Genomic DNA, 27,708 nt, shown 5'->3' with positions numbered 1-27,708 from the left:
AAAAAAATGGAACACATATAAGCCATCACACACTTCAGTGCAAGTCATTTTGCTATGTTTCTACAAAATTTTGTTTTAAAATGACGATAAAACTACTGATTCAGTCATGGCATCATTCCAGAGCTCTTATATGTATATGAGCAGTAAAATCAATTGCTACTGATGAATACTTCTTGGAAGTACAGGTTGCTTACCTGTAACGGTGTTTCTTCGAGTGGTCATCTGCGAATACATACAAATGGGTTTCACTGCGCCTGCGCAGTGCTGCTCGGAACCTACTGGAATCACTGTGCAGAGCTCACTCTGCACAAATTGCAACTTTTTGGCGGTAACTCCGCCCACCCGTTATAAGGCCCCTGCCTTCCCGCTCTTTCCCCAGTTCCGCAATTTTTCCGCCAAGCAGGCGATGGAAAGAGAGCCAATGTGAGCAGGACACTGAGGGGACGGACGGGTGGGATTTGTATGTATTCGCAGATGACCACTCGAAGAAACACCGTTACAGGTAAGCAACCTGTACTTCTTCTTCGTGGTCTCTGCGAATCATACAAATGGGTTTAGACTGACAAGCTAAGGTATGAGGCGGAGGGAGTGTCCTGAAACCAAAGCTATGGTAAACCAAAGGTATATTTATTACAATAAACACCTTGAACCACAAAAGGAGTCAGTCTTTTTGTTCATGCACAGATCAAATAGCAATAACTTTGCTAAACCTGAGAAGGGAACCGAGGTCATGCAAGACCGATCCCATAAGAGTTGTGCAAATCAACATTCAACAGTGTAACAGTGTAAACTGTATAATACAAAAAACATCAGTAGTGCAACTAATGCAACCCTGAGACTAACACAGCCCTCCCGAAAGCTGCGTCTCGGATGGCCCTGGTGTCCAACCTATAGTGCTTAATAAAGGTTAGAGGTTGGGACCAAACAGCTGCCTTGCAGACATCCTCCAGAGGGATCCCAGACAGGAATGCGGAGGATGCTGCCATAGCCCTTGTGGAGTGTGACCGAACCCTGCCAGGGAGAGGTTTGCCCAGAAGTTCATAGCAGAGGTGGATGGTGCTAGCCACCCATTTGGAAAACCTCTGCGTAGACACGGGCAACCCCTTCTTTGGTTCCGAGTAGCATTGAAAAAGTCTCTCGGACCGACTGGAGGCAGCAGTTCTGTCCAGGTAAAACGCGAGCGCCCTCCTGACATCAAGAGAGTGCAAGCGTCGCTCTTCATCCGACGTCGGATCGGATGCCAGAGTGGGCAACACAATGTCCTGGCACATGTGAAAGGTAGACACAACCTTAGGCAGAAAGGTAATGTCTGTACGGAGGACCACCTTGTCCTTGTGGAACCTTAGGAATGGCTGGTCCCTCCGTAAGGCACAGAGTTCGCCCGCACGGCGGGCAGAGGTGATGGCCACAAGGAAAGCGGTTTTCCAAGTCAACAGTCTCAAGTCCGCTGTGGCCATTGGTTCAAAGGGCTTGGATTGGAGAGCGGACAGTACCGACTCCAAATTCCAAGCCGGCGTTGGTACCAACACGGGAGGATATAGGTTGGCACAACCTTTTAGGAACCCTTTCACCAAAGGGTCCTTGAAAAAAGACACCCTCCCCCCGAACTGATATTTGGCACAAATGGCAGATAGATAGCATTTGATGGATGTGAGGGCCAGCCCCCCATCCAAAAGCGCCATCAAAAACTCCAGCACCACTGGAGTGGACACCTGTGCAGGAGACAAGCCCTTTTGGTCTAGGAAGAGGCAAAATCTCCTCCATTTCAGGGCATAAGAGCGCTGGGTGGAAGGTTTTCTGGCAGCCAGGATCACCGTCCTCACCGACTCCGGCAAGGCGGTTAGGGCCGGATCCTCCAGGCCACCAGCGGCAGGCTCTCGATATCCGGGTGGAGAATCCGTCCGTCCTGGGTCGACAACAGGTCCGGACGCGGGTCGAGACGGAGGAAGCATCTCCCGGAGAGGTGGAGAAGGGATGCGAACCACGGTTGTCTCGGCCACCACGGGGTGATCAGGATCGCGTGGGAGCGGTCCGTTGTCATCTTGGACACCACCCTGATGATGAGAGGGAACGGAGGGAAGGCGTAGAGGAGCTCCCCCGTCCAGAGGAAAGCGAATGCGTCTCCGAGGGATCCGTCGAATCGCTTTCTGGAGCAGAACTGGGGACAGTGGCTGTTCCATCTGGTCGCGAAGAGATCGATCCGGGGGGTTCCCCACCGGTCGAAGAGGTCGCTGACCGTCTCGGGATGTAGCCTCCACTCGTGGCACACCGATGGAGATCTGCTGAGGCGGTCTGCCAGGTCGTTGTCCTCTCCGGGAAGGTGAATTGCCTGGAGGAGTATGCGCCTCTGAATGCACCAGTCCCAGATGCGGAGCGTGAGGTCGAGCAGGGTCCTGGACCTGGTGCCACCTTGTTTGTTGATGTAGTACATCACGGTGGTGTTGTCCGTCCTGAGGAGGACCACTCTCCCTGAGACAGCGTACTCGAACGCCCTCAAGGCCTTCTCCACTGCGAGCATCTCCAAGGCGTTGATGTGGAGGAGCTTGTCTGGTGCGGACCACCTGTCCTTGACGACAAGGTCGAGCAGGTGGGCGCCCCATCCCTCCAGGGATGCATCTGTTGTCAGCGTCAGTTGTGTCTGGGGCTGATGGAAAGGCATCCCGGTGCAGACGTTGGAGGTGTGTAGCCACCATCTGAGGGAAGCGGCTATAGGTCTGGGTACCGTGAGCCACTTTGAAGGCGGGTCCTCTAGCGGAGAGAAGACGGAGAGGAACCAGGATTGGAGCGGACGAAGACGCAGTCTTGCCCAGGGAGTGACGAATGTCGTCGATGCCATGTGGCCCAGGGCGACTTGGACATCTCTGGCTCTTACCCTTCTGTGGGAGATGCAAGGCCTGAGGGATGACGTCAGGGCCCGAAAGCGGTCGGGAGGGAGGAAGGCTAGGCAGTTCTCGGAGTCGAGGATGGCCCCGATGAACTTGACCTGTCTGGTTGGTGTGAAGTGGGACTTTTCCCTGTTGACCACCAGCCCGAGGGAGTCGAAGAGCTGCAAGGCGAATGAGACTGCCTCCTGTAACTCGTCCTGGGATTCGGCTGCGAACAGCCAATCGTCCAGGTAAGGAAAGACCATGAAGCCCTTCTGATGAAGGTATGACACCACTGGAGCCATGCACTTCGTGAAGACTCGTGGGGCCGTGGCCAAGCCGAACGGAAGCACGTTGTAGTGGTACGAGACGGAGCCGACAGCGAAGGCGAGGAATCTCCTGTGGGACTCCCGGATCCCAATGTGGAAATAGGCGTCCTTCAGGTCGACAGTCGCGAACCACAGGCCCTGGTGGAGGAGAGGCAGAATGGAGGCCAAGGTTACCATTCGGAAACGACGATAGTCCAAAAACAAGTTCACTTGTCTCAAGTCTAGGATGGGCCTGATGCCCCCATCCGTTTTAGGTACAGTGAAGTATCTGGAAAAAAAGGCCCGAGGATGTTGGTCGGGCGGCAAAAGGGAGATTGCTCCCTTAGCAAGCAATGTGCGCACTTCGTCGAGAAGGGTGTCCGAGGGGGGAGTGGACATGAAGGCTCCAGTTGGAGGGAGCTCTTGGAACTCGAGGGCATAACCCCTACGGACGATGTTAAGAACCCACGAGTCCGATGTTATAGAGGCCCAGGTGTTAGCATAGGGCCTCAAGATGTCCAGAAAAAGGATGGGTGAGGAAGGGATGAAGCGCGCTGCGTCCCTTCAGGCTCTCTTCTTCCCCTGGTCGGTATCCTGGCGGCGGGACTTGCGGTACCGCGGCGGGAAGTTGCGACGGCCAGAGGAGGAGGAAGACTGCGAAGGGAAGCGCTGTCTCTGAGAGCCTTGGTGTTGGGGCTGTCGGTCCCGGGAGAAGGTCCCTTGTGACTGACCTTGCGGCTGCCACGGGCGCTGTCGCTTCGGGAACGGAGAAGCCGGTGCTGAGGACATGCCGTGCTTCTTGGCCGCCGCCTTCATCCTGAACTTGCGGTTCAGGCGGTCGTCGGTCTCGGCGTGGAAGAGGCCAGTCCCGTCGAGGGGCATGTCCTCGATGGCCGCTCTGACCGTGGGGTTGAGATCGGAGGCCCTCAGCCATGCGTGGCGCCGAAGAGCCATGGCCGCAGACATGGACCTCCCGGAGCAGTCCACCATGTTCCTGGAAGTGGTGATTAGCCAGCTTCCGATGGAGTGGGCCTCGTCTTTGATCTCCACCAGCTGTCTCTGGATGTCATCCGGGACGTCCGGGACCAGGGGGGAGATCCGTTCCATGAGGGTCTGGATGTAGGCCCCCATGCAGGCGGTATAATTCGCGGCCTTGATCCCAAGAGCCGATGCCGAATAAGCCTTTTTGGCCAGTCCGTCTACCTTCTTTGCCTCTCGGTCGACAGGGGAGGTGGCCTGCTTCGGAACGAAGCTGTGCTGGGCTCCCTCAACAATGGCCGAGTTCGGCCTAGGGTGTTCTGCCAACCAGGAGCAACTCGCCGGGGCGACCCTATAGAGCGCCTGGACCTTGCGGGAGGGTGCCGATAGGGTGGCCGGAGAGTCCCAAGACTTCTTGACGATAGTCTGGAGAGAAGGCAGGAGAGGCAGACATGGTGGAGTGGGAACTCGTCCATGTACTCGACGCTCCACCGGGTCCTCAGCGTCGTCTTCCGCAGATGCGAGCTGGATGTCGAGGGCCCTTGACATCCTGACCACGTGTTCTGTAAAGGCCCTGACGTCGTCCGACGGCGAAGCCGGCTCTGGGTTATGCATCCTCTGAGGGGAGGCTGAACCCGAGAGGACATCCTCGTCCGAGGGCGCCTCTGAAGGCGGCAGCGGTTCGTCGTCAGAGTCCAGATCGGAAGAGAGAGGATCATTCAACCTGACCTGGGATCTCGGGCGGGCGAAGTCTACTGAGGACCGGGAGCGCCTGCGGGTTGGGGACGGCGATCTCTCACGTCTACGAGGTGGAGACGGCGACCTGTCACGTCTACGGGATGGAGAAGGTAGTCTCTCGCAGATCGATGCTCTGGGGACCAACTTGGCCGGTTCGGCTCGGTCTGAGGGATGGGGGTTTACCTTGGTAAACTCCCTCATGGCCCTGTCCTCCGGCACGGACATGTAGTAGCGGCGCGACTGCATGTCGAAAAAGAGATCCGGGGTCTCCTGTGTGAGGGGCAAGTCCTCTTCATCATCCGTTGCGGGATGGGAAGGAGAGCGATGCCCCAGGGAGCGAGGGGGTTCAGCATCCCCCGTACCGTGGGTGAAGTCCATGGTCGGCGGAGGTAGGGCCGTGACCGAGGCTCCCTGGTCTACCGACGTTGGCTCCTGGCATGGAGCTGGCAAGGCGGGGGCGCGAGCCCGTCTGGAGGGGGAGCGCTCTTTGCCCTTTGGTCTCTCCTTGGAGGACTTAGCCTTTTTAGAGGCCGAATCACGATCAGCCTTGTCACGGTGCCTCTTCTTCCCGGTCTTAGGAGTCTCCTCCAAAGGGAAGAATGGGTTGTCAGGGAGATCCAAGAGAACAGCGGCCGCCGCTGATGAGGAAGGCCCCGGTCCCTTGGATGCCTTGGAGGATGCAGGCGAGGCGAGATGGTCCTCTGGCTTGGAAGCCTCCTTCGAACGGGGGCCCTCCGCTCCCTCCTTTGGCTTGGAGGCCCGTTCGGTACCCTCAGTCCCCGATGGTTTATGGGGGCGCTTGGAGGGTTTGTCGGTGGCACTGGGCGGTTTAGAGCCACGGGCCACATCGGCGGTGGTGGAAGGGGTCCCGGCCGGGACACACACCACGCTGGGGAAGGCGGCTCTTCCCGATCCCACGCTGGAGACACTTGCTCGAGAGGATGCAGCGGGGGGCCCCAGAGGCGGGACAGAAGAGGACCGCGAACCTCTTTCTTGCAGCTTTCCCAGGGCAATCGCCGAAGTAAGCCGGGACTCACGGTTTTTCCGGGCCTGGGAAGAGAGGGATCTGCAGAGTGCGCAGGCCTTTGGGTCGTGGCTTGGACCAAGGCAGAGCAGGCAGGTAGAGTGCGGATCCTGAACGGGCATTTTGCCCTTGCAAATGTCGCACTTCTTGAAAGCCGCAGGCATCTCAAAGTCTAAGGAGTCCGAAGGTCCGAAGTTACCAGGGGCGGGAGACAAAGAATGGTCAGAAAACAGTCCGAAGTCAAAAACGAAAGTGATTCCTAGCAAGCAAAGCAAGCGAAGGTTCCTCTGAAGCAGCTAGCGCGGCGGAAAAAAGGAACTGGGGAAAGAGCGGGAAGGCAGGGGCCTTATAACGGGTGGGCGGAGTTACCGCCAAAAAGTTGCAATTTGTGCAGAGTGAGCTCTGCACAGTGATTCCAGTAGGTTCCGAGCAGCACTGCGCAGGCGCAGTGAAACCCATTTGTATGATTCGCAGAGACCACGAAGAAGAAATACAGATTCCTTTGGTGACAATTAGAATAAATGAAAAGGAAAACATTTAAATTAAAACTTGTCATTAATACCTTTATAAAGCTATGTAACAATAAACAAACTAGACAGTCCTTCACAGTTATTTTACTAAACCACAACAGAATTCTTTCATTTGCCAAAAACAACAAATGAATAAACGTAAAAACCTCAAGGCTGCAATCCTATCCCCACTTACCTGGGAATAAGCCCCAATGAACTCAGTGAGACCTATTACTGGGCATGTAGACGATTTCACTATTCACTATTTCAAAACTAGGCTCACCAACACTGAATTTATTCATGAGTTAAGCAAACAATAAGCTTTCAGAAGAGGTTATTCAAATCTGTTAGGTATATAAAATCTAAAATATTTATCTGAATAACTTAGATATGAATTACTATGAACGGGCTCCTCTTGGATCTTTTTCTGCTGTGATACTGGCTGAAGAGAAATCACTCCTGACTTTTCTTGAGACAAGTCAGCATCTTCTTTTAAAAACTACCCTTTACTCACCAGGTTCCCTGATTTTCCTCCATTTGGATACAAGAAGTCTGAAGCTGCACTGCCCCATGTAAAATTTATTCTACTATTAAAGATGCAGATAAACCACAGTCCAGTATTTAGACATTCAGGCATATAAAGAACTTGCTCAACAAGCTTTTAATTGTTTAAAATTGTGCTTTTAATTTAATAGTGAATTAACAGCTGATCTTGTTTTGTGTTTTAATTGTATTCTTACTGTAAAATTAGTGCAGGTAAACTGCTTCACTAGATTAAAAAGCCACAAGGCCCACCCTCACCCCAGCACTCATTCTTTCCCTGATTTCTCACTCTTTCCATTGCATGCTTTTCTTAATCTTCTTCACCTGGTGCTCACCCAGCCCATACCAGCCTCACCAAGGTAGAGACCCCTATATCCCCCAACCTCAGTACTATTTCTCTTCCCTCCCACTCCACTCACTTTTTTTATTTTAATCTCACTGATCTTTCTATACTTTCCCCTAGTGTTTGTTCTGCCTTTTAGTCTGCTAACCAACCCCCATATCAAACATCTGGAATTAATAATTGATCTCTTTGTTTAATAAAAGGAATACAGAGATTCACACACTCATGGCTTCCTTATATACCCATGCCAAATTTTAGATTTCTAGGCTTCATGGTCTTGGAACTATTTTGAGCTTATACTTTTTATTATAAATTATTGCTATCAGTAGCCTTTATAACAGTGGTGTCACAGAGGTTTGTGTCACCTAGTGTGTGGAAGGGGGACAAATTGCCTTGTCCTCCCCCCAGCAGCCACCACTACTGAGGGGGCAGCACTGCAGCCTCTAGAGGACCCATTTACTGGTTGATGAGCACGAAAGCACCTTTATGCACTCGTCCAGTAGCCTTGCCAGTCCCTCCAGGTATTCCATCCCAGCAGATGACACTCCCATCTGGGGTGTCACCTGGTGTGGTTTGTATCCCCTTGTATCCTTCTAGTGACACCACTGATTTACACCCATTTCTGAGAGAAAGGCAGGCTATAAATCCAACGAATTAAAAATAATTTCAATCTATATAGGGCTTAACAGAAAGGCCAAAATAAAGCTGCTTCAGGTCACTTTGGGGGTATGCTGTTTAAATGACATAGACCCCATACAGACGGCCAAAATAAAGCTGCTTTGGGTCACTTTGGAGGTATGCTGTTTAAATGATGTATGCGTCCTAAGAGTCTGGAAACTGCGCCAAAGCTGTGCTCCAGTCCTTAGGACTGGATCGTGGCTTTGGCACGGCTTCCGGACTCTTAGGATGCATGCAACATTTAAACAGCCTACATCCAAAGTGACCCGAAGCAGCTTTATTTTGGCCTGTCTGTATGGGGCCATAGGCATCATAAGAGGCCAGAAGCTGCACCAAAACTGCACTCCTGTCCTTAGGACTGGAGCATGGCCTTAGCATGTCTTTTGGCCTCTTAGGACACATGCATCATTTAAACAGCATACCTCCAAAGTGACACGAAACAGCTTCATTTTGGCCTGTCTGTTCGGGCCCATATTAACATACTTCCTTCAAAGCAACACACAGCATAGGTATTCTAAATTAACTATATTTGCTACATGAAGATAAAAAATCCAAATAAAGGTTACCAGTAGTAGTGAAAAGAGCACTGTGTTACTATTAAAAACAGCAGAATTAATATCATAAGGCCTGTCTGCACAATTATAATTCAAATTTGAATATAATAGGCTGTGATCTGGCCACATGCAATTCAGAGGAATTCAGGCTTTTTGCAGGGGACAACAAGACTCCATAAGCTGAAAAGGGATTAACAGTTTTTACTGGAGTAATACATGTCTATTATCAAATGTGTGGTTGTCCACCCGCTTCACATGGATTCACATGGCTGCGCATTTTCAGCAGAGGGGGGGTGAACACGTGTGAATTTGCATCATTTGGGAAATGAAAACAATTAAGCATTGATGTGAATGTGCAAAAATCCGCAGCAATTCACATAATACACTTGCTTGTAGATGAACCCAGAGTATTACATTCTGTTGTGTTCCAATGATCACACACAGCTCCATGACCTACACTTTACAAAGTTATGGGCAAGTACTGTAACTATATGCCCTACTGTCAATCCCGGAACTCCAATCACACAGTGTCTTAAATGTGCAAATCCTAGCTTGCACTAAAGCAGAGTTCCCATCAAGTGTGAATCATGGCTTGTATTTTTATTGCTGTAACCCGCCCGGATTCCTTGTGATTGGGTGGGCTATAAATAAATAAATAAATAAATAAATAAAATTATTATGGCTTAATGTTTATTAATAAACAAGGACTATGGTCTAGGAACTTTTCCTACATATTTAATCACCTTTAAGCTAGTGTTCTATCACTCAGGTGTAAAGCCATGAACAATTCATCTGGATGTACCCTTTTACATTAGGTTAAAATTGATGCCCTACATCACAATATAGGAAAATCAAATTAAGTATTAAAAAACAACAAGGGTCTGCATTTTTCACAGTACTTACTTATTTATTTATTTGCAGGATTTGTACACTCAGTACTTAACCTGCAATGTATGTGCACCTTTCTCCTATACTAAAATACTGAAGAAAGAAGGGCCGAAACAGACAGCCGTGAAGGGGTGGTTTAAAGCCGCCCACATCAAAATGCCTCGAGATCATGGCAAACACATGCCACAGTCCCAAAGGCATCCTGCACTGCTAGCCCAAATAGGAGAGGAAAAGATTCACTCCTTTTTGGGCCGGTTTGGGACCACTTTAGGCAGCTCCGGTGCAACCCTCTGGAGGTTTCCGGGAGCTCCGGGGTGTGTGCTCTTTTCTGGCCGGTCTGTTTGGGCCCATAGTCACAGTGAAGGCTTTTTCTTTCTTTTTTTTAATTTTAGGAATCAGCATAGCCAAGTGCCACTCAGGAACCCACACCCCGCCGGGTGGCACCTAGCTCCAAGTTTCATGATTCTCACCCTTGACACCAAAATTTTGATTCTCTTCCTGATGTCTATGCCACATAAAATAAGTGAGGGAAGCAAGTTAAACCATAATGAGTCTATACTCATTTCATTCTCCATAAAGCTAAATCATAGTAGAAAACCAAATACAACTAAACAATAAAACTACAGTATTTTCTGGCGCATAAGATGACTGGGCTTATAAGACGATCCCCAACTTTTCCAGTTAAAAGTTAGAGGTTGGCATATATTTGCCGTATAAGACTACCCCTCTTCCAACACATGTTAAGGCTATGAGATGCCTCAGAGAGGGGTGTCTTTTTCCCCTCAGCACACTCCCTTTCCTCCCTTTCTAGTGCAAAATCCTCATTACTATTACGATACTTTAAAAAAAATACCCCCCTTCCAGGACTTGGCAGGGGGGAAAAAGGAGGCTCCCCTCCGGCCCCAGCCCTGCGCGTCCTATTTGGAGAGGCTTTGGCTCCACTATCCCCATTGCCTTGCATTGCTTTGCCTTTGCTTTGCTTGCAAAATGGTGCAGCTGCAAGCTTTGCATTGCTCCACTGCTGTTGTGAACCCGAGGAGCATAGGAGCATGAAATGGAGGATGGGATCCAGGGGGAGAAAGAGGAGGAGGAGGTGGAGGAGGAGGAGGAGGAGGAGAACTGTGGCTGCATCCACACTGGAGAAATAACCTGGTTTGGCAGAGCATTAACTCTAGGTCTGGCTCTTTGCTATGGAATTCTGGGAGTTGGAGTTTGTTGTGGGGTCCAGAGCAGAGCTCTACGGCCGTTTTTGAGCTCCCATCACCATATGCGGTGACCAGTCTAGCTCGGAAGTTTCTGCATCCGGCGTATAAGAACCCCAACATTTGAGAAGATTTTCCCAGGTTAGAAAGTCGTCTTATATGCCAGAAAATACGGTAGTAAAACAAAGATAAAACAGTGACAGAAAAATATTTTAAACAATCAATGAAAAAGCAGAATCATTCCTATTAGTTAAACATTCTGTTTTTAAAAAGGATGAACTTGGCTTTGCACTTGACTGACAGTGATCCTAACTTCCTCAGAGAGAAGCATTCTAGTGGCTGTGTTCCCACAATAGAAAAATGCCTTTTAACAAGTTGGGTTGTACTGCTATTCAAAAATTATTAAAAACAATAACCCAAACCAAATAATCTCACTATTTCTGCTTGAATCTCTAAGCATAAGTCTAACTCTTAACTGCAAAATGAATAGAGACTTTTGTACTGATGTGGATAATTAAAGCGCAAAAGCTTCACAGACTTAAGAAACAAAATGCAAGTCTTTTATCAAAAGCAGTCATTCTATCTCAGCCTGACAGTTAACAGCATATGATCTAGTAAACAAATACTTTCACACAGTACAAAAGTGCCATTAAAGGCCAAAACTGTCAACACAAATTCCATTCTTACAAGAGGAAAAAAATATAAACTGTTGATCACCTCTGGTTGCCTTAACTAGCATGGAGGTTGTCATGGAAACATTTCTGCTAAGTTCACAGTGATGAAACACAAACACTTCCAGTTTAATTGCTATTAGGTTTAGCATACCACAGTTTATTTATACTCAAAGCGCATTATGATAAAATCCAGTAGAAAAATAGAAGTTCAAAATGATCTACCATAACAAATCCAAGGATGAGGTTTCAAAAGACACAAATAAGTTTAAAAAAATTAAAATATATACAGGAAAATTCAAGGGTATTTTTTTGCAAAATTACCCATTAATGTACATAATCTGTGTTCCAACACATTGTTTTAGAAAATGCATAAAATCCATCAAGTGAGGAACAAAATACAAAATAGGAACATATAGTACTGTGCAGTGGCTCATGTATAAGTCTAGGAATCTTAGTCAAAAAATTGAATAAAAAAAACTGAGTCAACGTATCCACAAGTATTGTACTTTAACTCTTATTTTAAAAATGAACCACCCCCTGGTAAAAAGCAAGACTGTTATCTGTCCTGGAAGCACTGACCCCCTCTCTGCTCTCTCATCCATCCAACCTTTAGGATGAACACAAACAGTTATGCCTGCTGGAATTTTGTAAGGTTTTTTTGTCATGTTTTCCTTTGCTTCCTCCTTTAGATCCTTTGTTACATGCCCCTACATTTTATCCTTAACTTGTATGCAGGTCATATCAAAATTCATAATTTTGGTATCAAAACCTGGCCTACACGCTACTTGTACAGTGTCTAATCTTACTGTGACATATCTTTGTGTATTTTCTCTCTGATGATATCAACAAGCACTCAAAGTATGGAAGCTAACTCCAACCACAGGATAAGTATTGCATATTAATCCAGTTACATAACATAAATCAAATTTTTTCTGAATTGAAAGAATTATCTTATTTGCAGAAACTGACTCTTCCCTCATAAGCTTACATATTAAGGCCTGTTACAGAATGCCAAAATAAAGCTGCTTCGGGTCTCTTTGGAGGCATGCTGTTTAAATGATGCATGCACCCTAAGAATCCGGCAGCTGCACCAAAGCTGCCCTCCAGTGCTTAGGAATGGAGTGTGGCTTTGGCGCAACCTCCGGATTCTTAGGACCCATGCATCATTTAAATAGCATACCTCCAAAGAGACCCGAAGCAGCTTTATTTTGGCAGTCTGTAACAGGCCTAAGTTCTGCCTCTAAGGCCCTTCTCTAGTTCCACCAACAATGGATATGGGACAAGTAAATGCTGGGAACAGCTTCCTCTGTGCTAACTGTAATCTTGGAAGTCTCTCCACAATGACATCTGGCAAGTGTCAACTTTGTTGTACTCTAAGCATCAGATCATAACTTTTTTCATTTTCCTAAGCCTTCATACTTCTCTAACTCAGTGGTTATCTGGTCATATTGTTGTGGGGTTTCTTTTAAGTCACAGTTTAACTAGTCTTGTTAGACTTGTTCTGAATTTTACATTAGGGTCCTCTTAGAATTTTGTGCTGAAGAAGAATATTAAATATCCAACTTTAATTAAAAGAAAAATAGTCTTGCTAAATCAGACCAAGACATTTCCATAGTCAAAAAGTGGCTTGTTTTTCCCACTGTAGCAAGTCATGTCGTGTTAGCACAAACCAGATACTGTGACAAGCTATGGTTTGATCAAGCCAGGAAGTAAAGGATAGTATCGGAGTTCACAAGATGAGAAGACAAAAGAACTAGCAAACGTGAAGTCAATGTATTTGAAACACGTTCAAGGCATGCAGAATTTTATCCCAGTTTATCCCGAGTCTATTCACAGTGGGTATTCACACTGCTGACAATGCAAACCTTTTTAAAAAAACTCGGGGGGGGGGGGGGGACTGATAGCAATTATCTTGGGTTAAGTTGGTTTTTTGGCAGCCCCCTAAAACACTTAATCAGATGCATTCGAAGTGCATCAGAACAACAAAGATTTAACCCAGATTCAACCCAGATTATTTTCGCCATCTGAATAACCCCTTGTTTGAGATCACCAGGGTTAGGTATGATGGTCTATTGTGATTCTGTTTCATTATTAAAAGCAATGAAACTTTAGTATTATTCTGACAATCAAGCCCTAGTAAATCTATTTTAAGCACTTCAACAGGCTCACCGTTTCAAAAAAGAAACAGGAGAACAGAAATAAATGTAACAATAATGGAAATACACTTATAAAAACTAATTGCAAGGCTGTTAATCCAACTCACTGGCAAAACAGATGCAAACAAGCTGTTGCACTATCCAGTTTACAGCTGATGAATACCAGGCAACTCAAAAAGAAAGAGAAGGAGGGAGGAAGGGAGGCAGAGTGAGTGAGTGTATATAAGACTGACAATAGCATATAGAAAGTATAAATTTATTAAGCCTTCCTGCTATTCCCTCAGTCTGGAAAATGTTTTGAAAAAACATTAAGAAGGAGAAGAAATACGGTGTTAAGTAAACATTTCAGACCTCAGCCTTCCTTATAAGCCTTTGAACCTTTTCTTTCATGTGCAATACTTGATAGCCCACAGAGAATAACTGCTGAAAGCCCCAAAGATGGGTAAAACAGAATTTCTGACTCAGGAAATAAAAATCAGCTGAATGTGATTCCCACATGGCGATTCAGATCAATGGAAAGCAAGGCCAAAATTTACAATATCTATACTGTATGGTATAACATGTTGGTTGTCTTTTATTGCTGGTAGAGAAATTCCCAGTAGCTACGAATAAAGGTAGACACAAAGAATATAAATGAAATAATGGTGAATTACATTACTGAAAGTGCCTTTCAGTGCATACATTCATCATAATTTTGATTTAGTGAAAGTAAAGCAAAATCAACAATTGCATTTTTATTACTAACACATAAGTCCAGAAATACATTTTCAGAGAAAAATAATAATTTATGTTCAACTAAAATGTGGGCATGCGCTTTTAGAATTAACTAGTAGTCACTAACAATTCTAATATAACACTGCATTTGTTTGAATGCAAGAAACCATACCATACAATTCCATTATCTGCTTTAAAAGAAAGCTTAAAAAGCCAGCAAGGCAAGTTAATCTCCAACATAAAATGTAAGTTTTCAGGCCTTAACAAAAGAGACTTTTAATGAGAGAAAGGGAACAAGACAGTACTGAATAATTCACCGTATGATACTAGTTTCTTCCAAAGGGATACCCAATACAGATTCTTGACTTCTATAATTTTATCAATGAGTACCCTGACAAAAAAAAATCTTGTAGTCAGTGCAATATGCATGCAGAAATACTGTGATTTTGAAATCTATTTACCACATTCAGGATCTAAAGAGTAGTAAAAGAAAGTTGTCTTTTACAACATAATGGTTGTTTTGCACAGTAACCTCAACCTGACACTCTCTTCACAGACAATCTATTTATTACTTTTTCCGATATCTTAACAAGTTACAGGGCTCATCCGAGATGTTTTGTCATTTGACATGAAAGATAAGACTCCTGTACCTGCACAACATGTAAATGTCAACTGGAATGGTACTGGCGGTGAAGTCAACAGAACTAAAGGTATGAAGGCCTGGGGAAGGGGGAAGGTAGAAAAATTGGGGAAGGGGTGTGACTCTTTTTTCCATTTTTTTCTCAAGACTTGTTTTCTGGAGGGGAAATGGATATGGACGTTTTCCAGAAATGCAGTATACAACACACTTGTGCTTGTGTATACACACAAAAATTTCATAGTCCATAGTATTTTCCTTAATTGCATAGGGTTTTCTTAGGCAAGAGATATTGTGAAATATAGCCAGGGAAGGTCTTGAAGGAAATAACCAAGATGTCTGCTGCAGCCTCCTAACCCCAGCATCTACCACTCTGCCTAATGGTAAGACTGACTCTGTATCATATGATGTTACTTCATAATAAAAACAGCAGCAAAGGCAGAATATTACCTTTATTATAATTACAGTTTCCATTGCCATACATGCCAGATTTCCAGATTTGGGAACTCAAAGTAAGTGTATCAAAAAGAGTTTTCACATCTTATGTTGGTTAGCTTACTTTCAGCCTCCTTCAAACTAAGCAGAAAGCTACTTGGGGGAATAGTAGCATTTCAAATGTTTCTTGTTGTTCTGTGCCTTCAAGTCATTTTGTACTTATGGCAACCATATTGTGGGGTTTTCTTGGCAGGTTTCTTCAGAGGGGGCTTGCCATTGCCTTCCCCTGAGGCTGAAAGAGCATGACTTGCCCAGTGCGTGTTAGGGAAGTTGTTTGGAGGTAAGTTGGTCAGATTCCTAGAAAGGCTATAAAAATGGCTCAGGAATCATGTAGGTCCTCCAGAGTTTGGTGGACTACCTGGCTATGTTGGCTAAGGTTACTGAGATTTGCAGCCCATTTGGAAAGTCACATGATTCCCATCCATGATTTCAAAGTACCTTTATGGAAATGAAAGCTAATGGTGGGCAAATTCCACCACCACCACAAAAAAAAAGGTACATTAGATATACAGTGGACCCTTGTTATATGCTGGGGTTTGGTTCCAAGATCCCCCATGGATAACAAAATCCATGGATGCTCAAGTCCCATTAAATATAATGACATAGCAAAATGGTGTCCCTCATTAAAAAATGGAAAATCAAGGTTTGATATTTGAAATTTATACTTTTTTGGAACATTTTCAAACCATGGATGCTTGAATCTGTGTATAAGAAGGGCCAACTGTATGTTTCATCTGCACCAGTGTAGTCTGTAAGATATTGATTGCCAGTATTATGATGAGTTTCCAGGTAGGGAAGGAGAAGAGATGACAGGAAGGATGGGAGGGAAACAAGCAAGCAAGCAAGAATTTTTGAGGACAAACGCGGTTCTGGTCTGCAGCACATTTGGGAGGGGGGGGTGTTTAATATCTGCCAGTCCACCCAGAAGATAACTTAAGAAACGATCTACACAACACCAATTTTACTTTTTTTTTTCCAACCGTTCCCGAAGCAATAGTTGTAGTTCTGAACCTATGTCCTGATATCATGACAAATGAACTAGATAAAACTGAACACAGAAAACATACTTGTCAGCTAAGGTAGATTGCAAAATCCTAGAAGGATGTGTACAGCAACTTTGATAATATTTCCCAATCTCTAGATAATACAGCTTATTATGTGTCTGGACCCAAATCCATTCAAACCTGCATCCATACATGCCTGAAATTTTTAAGGAAAACTATATATTAAAAAATAGAGTTTGAGAAAAAATATAGTAATCCTCATAGTGAGAAAAGTTTCAAAAATGATTGTCTCTCTTGCTTTTTAAGTTTATCTGGCTAAGAGAATACACTGCCAAATCTACTAAACAATGTTTTTATCTTTTTTAAATTATTTATGGTTTCACCCTGAAGGTGTTTTAAAATGTTTACCAGTATATTGTTCACAGCCCTTAGAATAAATAATAAAGGGTGGTGAGTGATGTAGTGGTTTAAGCATTGTGTTATAACTATGGAGATCAGAGTTTGATTCCCCATTTGGCCATGGAAACCCATTGAGTGACCCTGGGTCAGTCACACATTCTCAGCCCCAGAAAACCCTATAATAGGTTCACCTTAAAACAACGTTTTAATGAAAAATATTTTCTGCTTTAATCTATGTCACTCATCTCTCTATGACCACAGCAAATGTCCCAAAACTAATATGCTTTTACTTTATAGGAGAGGGGAAGGTGGGTTTAGTCTTAAAACTACATATACCACAGGATACTTACCAAGTCTATTCTGTCAGTTTAAGTGCCTGTCTATCCACTCTCCCAGGCTGCTTCCCTTATTTCTAAGAGGAGGCTAAAATTTAAAATTAGGATCACGGAAGGAAAGAGTTGATCTATTTATTTAACCTGGATTTCAGCATAGCAAAACCTAGCCTTAATAGTATTCAGTAAGACCTCAATATTCTTATGGCAGAACCTCCTGATCAATTGATATCATCAAGCTGGGCTGACAGCTACAGTGAAATTATACTCCTAGTCAGCAACCACAAAGGAAGCATGTTCCATTTACAATACCAACGGATGACAAATTAAAGGTGGGAAAGACTCACTGACTTATGTTTATCCCAGCATTGCCAGCTCATGTAATTTTAGGAGTTTGTTAATCCTCAGATCAACAGACTGTCAATTCAGCCTTGAAGCTCTCCTGTTTTGCCTTATAAAGATGGTTTCTAGCACTGGTATTTACAAAGAAAGTTAAAAAATGTTACTGTTCAGTGCCATAAAAGCACACAAACCAAGATTAAGATTTCATTAAATCTTGTTTATTTGAAGCCTAACTTCTGGGGTTTGGGGGTCTTGTCTGAATACTCTGTGGTTGATTTCCCTTGCTTTCTTAGAAAAAGAGTTCATGACTAATGTAAAAAGGACATTTTCCAATGACAGTAAAATTGATCTCCAAAATGTACTGGGTTTTTTTTTTGTTTTGTTTTTTAGCAAAAGACTTAAACCACACAAGAGTTTATCACATGAAAGAGATTGAGAATTTATCTTGTGAATATCACGGAAAAATCACGTAATTACACGTAACGATTTCACATGACATCACACAAAACCCGCCATTAAAGTGGTCACAAAGAAGCATTAATGCACATCTTTTTACTTTCAGGATTTCAGCAACGATGCATTTCCAATATCACTTTATTTGCACAATTCTGTGTGATAATCATTCACGCAATTACTCACCATTTTCACTTCATTTGCAGGATGCTTTAACTCTGCTTTAATCTCTCTTTAATGTCGAAATCACCCCCAGTGTGATAAACTCATATGGACTGATTAACACTGAAATGTAGAATTGTTTATTTTTTATTAGGAAGCAATTCACAACTAAAGTTTCAAGCCTGATCAGCAGGCTGGTGCCACTGGGAGACTGAATGAGAAGATTGAGAAGGAGCCCACTTCTAGACATGTATTCCCAAAAGCCTTCGTAAAAAAAAGTTTCATTACTAATTATGCTAATTATGGTATATTTGTTTGTATGTATGTATTGTTTGTGAAATAAATGTTCAGAATTAAATAATAGCTTCACAGGCATTTGTGAAGGCTATAGTTGTAGTAAGGGGCAGTACAGACCGCTGCAAAACGGTGGTCTGCATTCGCCCATTTTAACTCTGGAGGGACAGCTCAGCCTGCAAACCACGTACCGTCCCTCCGGAGTAAAAAGAACCCGGTGTTTCCGGGTTCTTTTTGCGGCACCGGAGTGACATCGCTAGTGCGCCACTGGTGCACTCACAGCGTAAGCGATGCACAGCAATGTGTGGATGCTGAGTGGCACTTACATCAAAATGGCAGCACCTGTATGGACGGGACGCTGCCATTACTCCACCGCCGCACCGTGCTAGGGTTAGGGACCATGTGGTTGGTGCGCAGTCCCTAACCCTACTATCAGCGCCAGCATGGCACATTCGGCCTGTCTATTGCGGGCATAAGTTTCCTAGTTGTCTTTAGCATACCTGGGATGGGGTGTTGTCTTTCTTTGTCTGAAATGTACAACAGAAAAAAGTCTCCATTACAATAATTTTGCACTGCACGTTGACCTAATAATTACTTTAAAATGTGATATTTTTACTGTACCATTTTTTGACAAACACACAAAGTATGGGCAGTACTAAAGATGTGTTCCTATACCTCCAGTGAAAGCCTGTTTTCATAGGTATCACCTGTGATAGCCTTCTTTTCCCTACTGAAGTACTCACTGTAAGCTGCAATACATGTCTATGAAGAAAACCCGCTAAGGATGCTACCTCAAATCCTTCTTTTTAAAAAATCTTTCTATTTATATAATATAGGAAAAGAGAAAGATTTTTAAGAAGGATTTCATGTTGATTATCTATACAACTTAGCAAAATGATTGACTCATTCTCTAATTCTCACACCACAGAAAAACAATGGTTCTAAATGACTGTGCACACTGTGGTTTGAAATAGTCATAAGCAGTGAAACCAGTATGGCTGTAGTTCACCACAGTGCAGCAATGTATTGCTCTGAGACAGGGAACTGCACCCACATACAACTCAATTTTTGTATTTCGTTTCTATCTGTCCTATGCAGAATATACACCATCCTTAGCAGCTAAGAATTTCAACCTCCTAATATAGATAAATTCTAAACCACTTAGAGAGATAAGAACAATACAAAGAAATACTCACACTTCAGTTATTAAATTTAAACTATATTTAATCTCACGCTGAAATGATTTAAGAACTGTCTAAATGGAGTTAATGTATTTAATTCAATCTTAGGAGCTAACTTGAAAAGAAATGTTTTGATTTCTTTCTTAGGCATTTCTGAATTTCACCTCTGTGGTCCTCCTTTCCTTCAATATTGCTTAGTTCAGGTAATATGTTTAGATGATCATACAAGGTACATATTCCTACGTCTACACACATCCCCTTCTCTCATTTCTTTGCAGTATGTGACAGCCATAGTGGTGTAGTTGTTTGAGCACTGGACTATGTCTCTGGAGACAACGAAATCCCCATTCAGCAATGGAAACCCACTGGGTGACCTTAGACAAGTCTCATTCTCTTAGCCTTAGAGGAAGGCAAAGGCAAATCCTCTCTGAACAAATCTTGCCAGGAAACCTCAATGATAGGTTCACCTTAAGGTCGCTATAAGTATGAAACTCTTGAAGACAAATAACAACAAAACAATTAAATTCCTAAATTGTTCAGTTACAACTATTGTTTCCCACTGCATCCAAACTAGGAAATTACCAGTAAGCTCAGCTATAGTTATTGTTAAAGCATATCTCACATCTTGACTCTGGCATCTTCATTTTGTATGGCAAGGTTGGCTAAGCAAAGGCTGAGGATCTGTCATGACAAGAAAATTGTCATTAACACAACCTCTAACCTAATTAAGTTGCTAGGAGCAACTCACACTGGCTCATAAAGCCCCGGAACTCCAGAACTTGCAGATTTCTCTCTCTCTGCTGAGTAATGACTCCAATCAAGCTACCAAAAGTAGACCCAGAGGCCGGTTCAAGAAAAAATGCTTCATTCATTTTTTCTACTGTTTCATATTCAGCTTTTATAACTGATAACTGACCTTGCCATTATATTCCAAATTTGCCCTATTGTTCCTAGCCTTCCAGTGCCACATGCCAAGTCCTTAGCCTTCTTCCCCTTAGCATGCTCCCACATCCTTAGCATCCTCCCCCTGCCCCCTTTTGGCAATCCACATTCCTACACCAATGGAAATTACCAGATGGGGGATGGGAGCGAAGCCCGTCCTTATCCCATCCGTTACAGAGATTGCTCAAAAGACATTTGTATGTGTTGTGCTGATCCTGTCATTGAAGTAGAATTGCATTAATGGGTTGTTTTGTTAATGCAAAATGAAGGACATAGATGGGACAGTTCCACTTTACTGACAGGACAATGACAGGATCAGAGGAACGTCATGTGAAAGGCTTTTGTACAATTGCTGTCACTCGCGGTTTCTGGACGGGACATGACAGGATCAGAATGACATCATCTGAATGTCCTTCCCATGACTGCATGGGAAGGATGGGACAAGGACAGAAAAAACAAAAGGAAGGGACTAGGATGTCCCCCATCTGATAATCTCCCAGGTTTTTCTCTTGTGTGCTTTCCTTCCTGAATCTTTGTTTACTGCAATAGTAAGCAGGGCTTCAGCAGGCTTAATTTAACCAACATCCCCATGCCTGTCACAGAGGCAGTACAGACTGGCACTTTGTGCCAGCCTGACCACGTACTAGGGCTGAACTTGGGTGGAGCAGTCACGTGCTCCAAGCCCTTGTTCTACCATCCCACTGCCATTATGGCGCATGGCCATCCATGGTGATGCATGGGCAGCACAGTGCCCAAATGGTGCTGGGCAGAAGGGGTGTCATCATGGCATGTTAGTGCGCCTGTGATGCCCTTTCCGGGGCGCAAGAAGAAGCCGGCTAGGGAGGCCAGATCAGTGCTGCGGCATCTAGTTGCCACAGCAACTATCCAGGAAAAAAAGGGGCGGCTGCAGGCTGCCCTTCTGTAGAGGCCCATAGTCTATGTAGCTCCATAAACATGGTCTCACGGACTGAGCTCTAAACATTCCACCAGCAACATTGCTGCACAGAATTACATTTGGAAGGCTCACTTATTTTATTTAATTAATATTTCTACTTTCTGCCAAATATGTGACTTTGTAATAAATCTTCTATTATTCCATTTAAGCATTTATCCATGTTCAGCAATTAATCTCCACCTTGTATAACTGTGAAGTTTAACCCATCCTTAAAACCCAAGATCTTTACTTATATGCATAACTACATCTATCTAATCATAATGCTAGATGACAATACAGCAACTTGGATCAAGAGGAAATCTTAAATTACAAATTAAAGTCAGGTTTCTGGCTTGTGAATCAGGAAAAAAAACTTTTACAATGCAGTGTCAATATATTTATTCACAATAATGTCAACTCAATGTTACAACAACATACATACTTGCATGACATGTTTTATTGCTTCACACTGAGTTATCCTGTAATGCTAGTCACATTAACTATTGATATCTAAAAGAATGGGGTACCAAAAGAAAGACAATTACAAATTGAAAAGTAGAAAGCATCAGGCAGTGTAATCCAAGCCATACTGAATAGAAAGATCAGCCGTTCATGAAACATAGATCAACCAATCCTATGCAGATGTTCACAAATCTATCAGAGAGACTGTTCTAGAAAGAAGAGAGAGATTACAAAAGCAATTATTTATTTACTGGGTTTATATAGCCACAAGGTAATGCTTGTTACAAACTGACACAATGAAGGAGTAAAAAAAATAAAAATAAAAATGCTAGTTGAGGACTACATATTTATGGCCATATCCACCATTAGTACTACTTACAGTAAACCTGTTAAAACTCAATGGAACTTAAATTACTTGTAACTAACAAATCCCATTCATTAAAATGGATCAAGGTGATATAAAATTATGTTGGATTCAACCCTTACAGTGTAACAGAAGTTACGTTACAGTCAATAATATATATGAAACATATATATGAAAATTTAATTATTCTCACTCTTAAAAAAGAACACAAAAATCTTAGAATTAAGAAAACAGTGGTTTGGACCAGAAATATTTGTACTACAGTTAAAATCAATGAAATGTTTATTGCATTATTATAGCAAATTCAATTTTAATTTTGCATCTGTTTGACCTATGGGTGGAAAGACAGTTTGAAAGTATTTTTAAATGGTCAGGAAATGGGGTTCTTGAGTGTCAGAAAACCCTGATGTGAATCCTAGACAGGAGGGGACCTTCAAAGTTCAGGAGTTATACTGTGCAACCTCCATGACCCATATGTTAATTTTCTGCATAGAAAAACATTGTTCCTGAATGTAGAGGTAACAGGGGGAGTCAGAGCTGCTTCAAGGCCAGAATACTCCAGGGGCAGCCCAGAGAATTCTGCCCAGTGTAGACCTACCCCAAGCAAGATTATTTTTAAGTGAAGCATTAATAGCCCCTTAATCTACAATGTCTTTGTTTTGTTTTGTTTTTGTACAGAAAATACTGTTTTCTGTACAGGAAACCTGGTTTCTATGCATGAATATAATTTTTTGTGCATTTTCTCCCATGTTCTGCTCAGGAAACTAGTTTTCTGCAAAATAAATGCTGCTTTCTGCATTAAAATCCAAAAGCATTTTCAGCACAAAAGTAGCCCCAAACCACAAAACTCTGAAAACTCTGCTGTTTTTGATACCATAGCCACAGTGAGGGGGAAAATAGTAAAAGTATTACCATGAATAGTAAAAGTAAGTCCAAATGTATGGAAACAAAATTTACAAAGGTTTATACCTCAAGTCAGAATGTATCTTAAAATGTTCCTAGTTAGATGCTCAGATTCAGTAAGATCCATACTTATAAGTACTTATCCTTATCACAATACTTATTGAGACATCATTGAACTCAATGTAGATCAAGGATCTGTCTCTATTCAGGGCCAACAATTGATCCAAGAGATGAATCAAGGTCAGTGTGTTTCAAGGAGGAAGCACAGAAGGTGGGATGGAATTCTTACACAAGTGAGCCTCAACTTCAGATTTTCAACTCATGGGGAGGGCATGGGGAACATCCCTCAACACTGATGAGCCATTTCAGGGACAATGGATAAAAGAAGAAATACCAAGTAATGTACTTTCAAAACATATGAGCCTTTCTACCTCAAATGTGACTCCTTTCCACTCATCTGGCTGTAATTCCATTCTCCAGACGTGCAAATGATAGTATCATCTGACTCCTAGTGAAAAAGAATGCCATAAGATCTTTAAATAAACGGCGCAGGAACTTTACTAGATAGATATTTTTAAAACCTGTTTATATTTATTTTATGTTCTTTTCTGAGCAATGTCACTAGAAAGCTTTCAAAAGGAAAAGAGTTGGTTACAACTTTATGCACTAACCTAACCTTTTCTATACAAGGCATTAGTCACCTAAAGCATAAGCGAACAACAACCGTCTCTCTGCTAATTTATATCTCAATAAACTTTGGTTGCTGCTTTCTCTTTCCCAAACAGAAATGTTTTCAAAAGTTTATGACTTGTTCTGTAAATCATAATCATTTTGTGAACTGTTGACCGTATATATTACAAGGTATACTTAGACAGTTATGGTGTACTAAGAACAATTTACCGGCATCATCATAGCCTTAAAAGTAATTTAAATTCAATCGGGATTGATAACAAGCAAGTCTGAATGAATTTTCTGGGTCAAAGCATTTCATGATAATTTCCAAAAGTAACATTGTCATATTCCTGCACTCTTAGTGCTCATACACTATGCTAATTGGTTTTCAATTGAAAAATCATCTTTACAATATGCCCGAGAATGCCTCATGTCTTTTGTATTACCTGAGCTACACAATACACAAGATAATCAGTATTTCTTTCCCTAATAGCATTCACTCATTATGTTTTTACACAAATAATGTAAGAACTTCTTGATACTCGGGAAAACATAACTTCATCAGCAATTCCTCATAAGTCCTGGCAGACTCTTCATACCTGACTGCATTAGGTCTTTTGCACTTTAATTTTTCTCGTCATGAAAATACTGTAAGTACTGTAATGTAACCACAGTCTTGTCTGTGCTTTCACATACAACAGTATGTTCCATCATAAATATTTTAATTCTATTTTTTATCTCTAGAAAAACTTACATTTGTGTTTTCTATAAATGCTTTTTTTCCTCCTCACTTTAAGAACAATGCCTTTCTTGCTCAACTTCAATCAGCTTACATTTAGAGATGCAAAGCAGGGAGGAACAAAACATAATGGATGCTATCAAGAAGCTTTCAAAAAGGTATTAATGACTCCAAGTCACCCCTTTTTGGAGAACCATCAATTATTTCAGACTAATCACATTTCCATATTAACTGCAAAAAGTAGAACACCAACTCTATCCTTGTTCATTTGAACAGGTAACTGTATGAGATGTACAAAGCATTTGAGCAAAATGGGGCAAGACACCAACAGTCTAAAATTATATATATGTATGTGAAAGAATTGACCACTTATTTTTCATAGACATGTACCTGTAAGATTACAGAAGCAAGGAGACGCTTTCTTTAAAGTGTCTTCATTTAAATGGTCCTTGCATATATCATTATATGCATCTGAGGAAGTAGACTTTAGTCTATGAAAACTCATGCTGCCAACTTCTTTCTTTCAAACATAAAAACCACCAAACAGTGATACCTTTATTGGCCAACCAATATACACAGTATACTTTGTTTGTTTGAATTTACTAGATGGCCAACAAAGCTGCCCCTGCATGTTTTCTTTCTTTCATTTAGTCTCAAAGGTGCTACAAGATCTCTCTATACTTGTGATGTCTGAACATGCATGAACTGGTGGTATTCACCTCTGACTCATTCAGTGTAAAAATACATTTTCTGTCCACTTCCAAACATGTTTTTACATACACAGTAACATCAGAAACCTGAACATTTCAATGAAATATTGTATCTACAGGTCCATAAAATCTTGTGTACCTAAGCAAAAAATTAGGTTTGATGTTTATGTTTTTCACATGCACACAAAATCTTGACACACAACCTTTTATCAATTCCCTCCTCAAATGAGAGCCCAGAAGAGAGTTCCACAAATCTTTAGGAAAGGTTTCCCTCCACTGCTTCCCCGCCCACCCAAGAATGGACAAAACTAATTATTAATACTAATAATTTATAAGGAAAAAGCAGAAACCAAATTCCCATTTATATACAGAATTTTTAAAAACAACTGCATCCTCTGTTATCTACGCCCTTCATATATCTTGTACCTTCTGTGGCATTTGTCTAATACAAAGCTTTTTTTGGCCACTTTCTGCAAAAAGTAACCTGAGTCTTTGTTTCTCCCTTATCCTTTCAAATTCCTATTTGATTCTATCAATCTGCTCATCTCAATTTACTTTTAATTATTTGTGCTGAAACAGAAGTATTTCTAGTCTAGTTACAGAATAACTTTTACTGCAGACATGTGTTTTTTTCCAAATCTAAAGAGATAAGAACTCAGTGTTACTTGTAAATTTTAATGGAGACCATGTCAGGGAAGAAATTATCTAATGAGAAGAAAATAAGAGGTTGAAATACCATACCTTTATAGCTAGAATAAAAAGAGCAGGGTATTTTTATACACAAGACAAAGGGGTGGGAAGGGGTTCACTCCCCACAAGCAAAGTATGAACAGATTTTTAAAAGGATATCACTGTGTCATTATCAAGCCGTATCAACTGAACATAACTGACCAGAAATAGTACATGATATCACCTTGTTGCTCTGAGTGTAGCTAGCCAACAGAACATTGAAGACCACAGCAACCAAACCACTGAAGCAACAACAGTAGAGAAGATCTGATTGACAGCAGGGAAAACAAACAGTTCGTGTTTTTGTTTTGATTCTATGGCTACTATCCATCTACTGTAGTTGCTTCTTCTGCCTAAGCAATTATATATTACAGGGTGCCAGGGACTGGTACCCTACTAGGACCCAATAGCTAACAAGTGTTTCTTTCCTAGAAACTTTCCAGGATTCACTAGCTGATGGCTCATGGACCAACACAAGTTTGTGGTGAAACAAGTTTCCATGCACCTATCTCTTTAGACGGATGAACTGAGGGTTCCTTGCCATTTGCCAGATAATCTATATCAGCCTAGATGTTTCTCTCATCACCTTATGGTTACCTGGCTCCCAACTTATGATCAACAGTATAGTCCAAAGAAGCAAAACGAGCATCAACTCTCCCTTAAACACTCTTAAGCATTGAACTTTTAGGATATTTAACATGGGAGAAGGAGCTGGCTGCTTAATGGTCTTTTCAAATAGTGATCTTTATTAAAATGAACAAACAAATGTGTACACAGAGAGAGAGAGAAAGAGAAAGAAACACTATTCTCCTGGGAAAGGAACATAGATTCTTCACTGTCAGGTACATAGCTTATCATTTCGTATACAGTGGTCCTCTGCATTGGCGGCTTTGGCACCCACAATTTTGATTATTCATGCGGTCAAGCCACTATGTGTGCACGCACTCCTCCTACTCTTCCCTCCTGGGTTTTTTGCCCTTGGAGGAAAAAGGCCAGAAGGGAGCAGCCAGGAAGGGTGATTATGCCAATTCTGCCCCATTTCCTGGCCAAATCAGTGCTTCCACAGGCACCAATCTGGCTGGGAAAGGGGAGGGGATGGATCCGCACATCCCCCCAAATCTCTTTCCCAGGGGGGATGAGAGCCTATCTTCCCCAGGCATCCATCCATCCAGAAAAGGGGCTGGGAGGGGATGATCCCCACATCCCCAAGCCTCTTCCCCAGGCTTACGCCCCTAACTCCCATGAATGTCGAAGGTCAATTGTAATCTGGTAAAGCATTATATGTACATTTATATGTGCAAGGAATCTTACACAGTATTTTGGCAACCTAACCCATATTTCATCTTTGAAGCAAGCAATAATTCTCTCAACAGTTATCCACAGAAAATAAGATTTTCCACAGGCATTTATCTATCTAGATAAGAAATACAAATTCAACATACCCTAGTTGATATTGGGAGAAGAATTCTCTCTCAATTTCTTGCCAGCATTTACCAACTAGAAACAGCAGGAGCAGCATAAAATCTTCTACCTGTTCAATGAAATATCAATCCAGTCAATTCCCTATAATGTCAATGAACTGAATGAAGATTTTCCCAACTACTTAGAAATGAGATTTTACTGGCCATCAAGACCCCTAAGTGACCAATCACTGTCCACCATTTCTGGCTGGCTGCCATCCGATGATTGCATCTTGTAAATTGCAGACGAGTGCATCAGTGACATTTTCTCTTATCTCTTGTTTTCAGTTAGGTTGCTGAATCCCCAGAACTATCTTGTAA

The 27,708-nt window shown here is 42.7% G+C and overlaps 1 protein-coding gene across 1 annotated transcript in view; it reads right to left on the bottom strand.

Moving 5' to 3' along the window:
* Nucleotides 1-27,458, bottom strand: part of FOXP2 (forkhead box P2) — a 451,559-nt gene extending 424,101 nt beyond the window's left edge. The window contains 1 exon segment of the mRNA XM_042467206.1: nt 27,370-27,458. The gene's annotated coding sequence lies outside the window, so the exon portion shown is untranslated.
* Nucleotides 27,459-27,708: the final 250 nt, after the last annotated feature.

The sequence above is a fragment of the Sceloporus undulatus genome, chromosome 5, assembly GCF_019175285.1.
Source record: "Sceloporus undulatus isolate JIND9_A2432 ecotype Alabama chromosome 5, SceUnd_v1.1, whole genome shotgun sequence".
Classification (NCBI taxonomy): domain Eukaryota; kingdom Metazoa; phylum Chordata; class Lepidosauria; order Squamata; family Phrynosomatidae; genus Sceloporus; species Sceloporus undulatus.
This window is presented reverse-complemented; position numbering and strand designations above follow the sequence as displayed.